Genomic DNA, 4,647 nt, shown 5'->3' with positions numbered 1-4,647 from the left:
TCGGCAGTCTTCTCTGTCTTGAAGTTCTCAGACTATTTTTTAAAGCACATGGACTGTACATCAGTAGAGAGATTGTGTTGTGGAAGGTTCCTCTCTCATTTGTGATCCTCTGCCTCTCCATTCAGATGAAATTATGGGGATTACCCACCTTGCCCATTCAACATCACATAACATCCCAGCACAAGCTACAGAAATTGTTCATATGGAAATATGACATTAGGATACCATTAGTGTCATAAACAGATAAGTAAGAGTTAATAGAACAGAAGTACTTCATATCTCTTTTGCCGCTAAAGGGTTAACAAGATCAGTGAGCCTGGCTGTCACCTGACCAGAGGACCAATCAGGAGACAGGATACTTTCAAATCTTGAGGGAGGGAAGTTTTTGTGTATGTTGTTAGATTTTGGTTGTTGTTCACTCTGGGGGCTCAGAGGGACCAGATATGCAACCAGGTTTCTCTCCAATCTCTCAGATACAGGCTCGTATAAGTTCAGAATAGTAAGTATTAGGTAGATAAGGCGAGCTAGGCTTATGTTTGTTTTCTTTATTTGCAAATGTGTATTTGGCTGGAAGGAGTTCAAATTTGTATTTTGCTGAAAGGATTTTAATTTTAATTTGTATCTGTATACCTAGGCTGGGAGGGTATTCCCAGTGTCTATAGCTGAAAAACCCTGTAACATATTCCATCTTAAATTTACAAAGATAATTTTTACTGATTTTTCTTTCTTTAATTAAAAGCTTTTCTTGCTTAAGAACCTGCTTGTTTTTTTTATTCTGGTGAGACCCCAGGGGACTGGGTCTGGATCCACCAGGGAATTGGTGGGGAGAAAGGAGGCAAGGGGGAGAGAAAGGTTAATTTCTCTCTGTGTTAGGATTACTTTCTCTCTCAGGGAGAGTCTGGGAGGGAGAGAGAGAAGGAGGGGCGGTAGGTGGATTTTCCTCTCTGTTTTAAGATTCCAGGAGTTTGAATCACAGTGATCTTTCAGGGTAACCCAGGGAGGGGAAACCTGGGAGAGGCAACGGTGAGGGAAAGGGTTTACTTTCCTTGGGTTAAGATCCAGAGGGTCTGTGTCTTGGGGGTCCCTGGGCAAGGTGTTGGGGGGACCAGAGTGTACCAGGCACTGGAATTCCTGGTTGGTGGCAGCGCTACAAGGACTAAGCTGGTAATTGAGCTTAGAGGAATTCATGCTGGTACCCCATCTCTTGGATGCTAAGGTTCAGAGTGGGGAATTATACCATGACAATTAGTAACTGGATTAAGGGTTAAGAACTGTAGACGTAGCCCAGGACCCCAGCTCCAGGAGTCATGGAATTACAGCAGAATCTCAGTTTTTTAATTTTTTTAAGCAAAAGTAATTTTCTATTCTTCATGCACGGGAAAGCTAGAAAACAACCCATAACTAAGATGATAGCAAATGTAACCAATACAACATCTGCCTGAATCTGCAGAGAACCTGGTACAGTGAAAATGTCAACTCTAGATGCGGAGTTAACTCTACCACATGGATCAATTCTGGGAGATACAACCCAGTTTTTTACAGATGTGCCACCACTTCTCCCCATTCTTTCTGGGAGTACCTCTGAAGTTGCCTTCCTCATGCTGGAATAGGTGCTTTCTCTGGGTGGGTGTCTGTGACAGCTTTTGCCCGCTCTCTGATCCCTCACCATCCCTGTTATGTTATCTAGCTGCCGCAGACCTAATGTGTACATATTCATCAGCCAATCTCCCAGCTCGGTGCCCAACTCACACATTTCTATGAACTATGATCTCAAGTTCTTAGACTATTTCAGGGTTATTAAAATTGGATGAAGGTTCTAAGCAATAAGAATCTCAAATATAGAAACAAACATAAAACTAGAGATCATGGTACAGATACTCAGGTCACGTCAACTGGAATAGCTCCATAGCACTAGGCAAATTTACACCATCTGGGCAGCTGGCCTCATTGACTCCAATGGTACTATGACAGATTTACACAAAGTATGTGTGTGGGCAGGACTGATGTACAACAGATATGGATCTGGCCCCTTTGACTCCAATGGCCCGACAACTGATTTACAAAACATGACGATCTGATCCTTCCTATTGGTTCAGTCTCTCTGACATACCTGCAATCAGTATGAAAAAAGACATTTTAAGGTGGCATACAGCATCACACCTGCAGTGTAAAGTGCCTTTTATTTTTGTGTTTGTGTTCATAGAATTTCTGAAAGAAAGAAAGAAAGAAAGAAAGCTGGGCCATTCATCCCTATAAAAGTTGAAATTCAGATATAGAAAAATCTCTGCAATACTGAATTCCTCCAAAGTTCGGTCCCCAGTGGAAATGAATCGCTCCTTAGCCATCAAAAGTTACACTCTGGCAATTAATCCTATGGGGCAAAGAGCTAAAACAATGCCAACCGGATAGAAACTTTTGTCTTTCATTCAGTTCAGATTCACGGGCAAATAAAACTGATTTGAAATTGTTTTAAGGGACGTATCCTCAATTGGCGCAAATCAGCAGTAGCTCCAGTGGAGTTAATGAGGCCTGATTCTCACCTGGTGAAAACTGACATAGCTTCATCGCTTTTTTAGGGCCAGATCCCCAGCTAATGTAAAACAAAATACCTCCATTGAAATCAAAGGGCCACATCTCCACTTGCTGTAAAAAGCTCTAACTCCTCTGAACTCAATAGAACTGTGTCAATTTACACTATTTTAGGACATTACACTGAGCTTTTAGTGTTTGCCTCCAGGTACCTCTTAGTGATCAACATCAAACAGCCAGAGCAGCCTCAGCTGTGGGTTCCTGTGGTGGCTGCATCCCAAGAGCTGTTGACGAAATAAAGGAGAAAAAAAAGTTTCTACTCCCCCAGAGCTGATTATGTGGCATTAATGAATGAACAGGCTATTCCAGGCCTGCTGGGGCTCTGGTGCCACTGGGCTCTCCGCTGTTGTAGGTTACATGTCTGTGCTACAAATATATATTCTATTCTGTGGGAAGCCACATGGGACTCAGCCATGCCTTGTTTTTAATCCAGGGTCCTTTCAGGGATTCTGCCATCATGTGAGATTCAGGCTGGGTGCTCCTCCCCCTCTGTGGTGTTTAGGGTCAGCTAAGGCAGCTTTTCAAGGTGGTTTGTTCCTGAGGTGAGATCAGATTCATCTATTTAGCTCCAGACAAAGTATATCCTGGGCTATGACTGTGTCTGAATCCTGTGCAGGCAAGGATCAATTTCTGAGATGTGAGGGATTTCTAATCCCAAGCCACTTTTACTCCTTCACATTTCAGCCAAGCCTGTCCAAAGAGGGGAGCACCAATCTGTAGAATTGGTTCCTGTCTGCTAGGAACTGCAGAGAGACCCAGCAATTCAGTGAATATTGTGAAGAGACTGGGAGAAAGCAGCTGAATAACATAGTGATGAGACATTATCGACAGGTGCAAAGACAGACAGTGACAGAAGAATCCTGGCAGTGGGCTGCCCAATGCTTCAGAGGCTGGGAAGCAGTCCACAAAGACCAATACTGTAAGTCTGCTATTTCAGTTAAATATGCTTGGGTGCTAATATACTAGAGCAATGTAATACTAGAACTATGAATTACAATTGGAACTCTTTGAAACTTTTACTGTCATTTAATCAAATATCTAGAGCTGCTCTTTTTTTTCCAGCATAAAAATTTCTATATTCATTGAAATTGTAGAAACCAAGCCATTTGTTGGTTTAGTGAATCAAGAACCAAACAGTTGCGGGTAAAAAATGCTGAAAACTGAAAAATTTTCACTGTTTTTTTTTAAAATAAGAAAAAAATCCAATAGATACATTGATTTTAAGAATAGCACAGACCTATCACAATTTTTTTTTCAATTTAAACACCACTTTTCCTTTGAAATAATTTAAAAAGAAAATATCTGTATTCCCCATATTGAACACTAATATTTAAGCCAGTGGGCCAGCATTGATATTGTCCAATAACAACCTCTGGTCCAATCACATTTATTGCTCTTTCAAAAAGATTCTTGCAGAATGGTAAAACTGAGGAAGCAACAATGTTAGTATCCTCAGAATATGTTTTATACATAAAGGCATCTTTAAACTGAGGCATGGAGAGTTGAAGCCCCCAGCCAAAGCCTGTCTCTGCTCAATGACATAGAAGAAGGCAATGTGGTTAGACCCCAGATCTCTGGTTCTAGCGCCGTATCCTCTGTCCCACACTGATGCCCGCTAACCAGAAATACTCTTAACAGGTGGACAGCATAGAAACATAGTAAGACACAGCCTGTGTCCCGGAGAGCTTACAAATGAAGTAGGCAGGACAGAGAAAGATAGGAAGAAGAAATAGAGGTACAGGAAGGCCCACGGTCACACAGCTAGTCAGTGGCAGAATCAAGAATAGAAACTAAGTCTCCTGATGACCACTGAAAGGCAAAGGCCACATATACAGTCACAGAGGGAAATTAAATAGCATAGAAATGGCTGAGCGATGCTATTCGCCCCTTATCACACAGCAATGGAAATGCAGCTGGGATTTGGTGCCACAGATCAGTTTTGGAAACAGGCAGCAGGCCGTCTCTGTTGTGTTGCAGTAGAACTCTTACCACTGAGCTGTCACTGAGGATTCTTTCTGAGTCCATGTTATATTTCTTCAGAAACTGGAAATCAGGCAG

This window comes from Gopherus evgoodei, chromosome 21 (genome assembly GCF_007399415.2).
Source record: "Gopherus evgoodei ecotype Sinaloan lineage chromosome 21, rGopEvg1_v1.p, whole genome shotgun sequence".
Lineage (NCBI taxonomy): Eukaryota > Metazoa > Chordata > Testudines > Testudinidae > Gopherus > Gopherus evgoodei.
The sequence above is the reverse complement of the archived record's forward strand: the minus strand, read 5'-3'. Positions refer to the sequence as shown.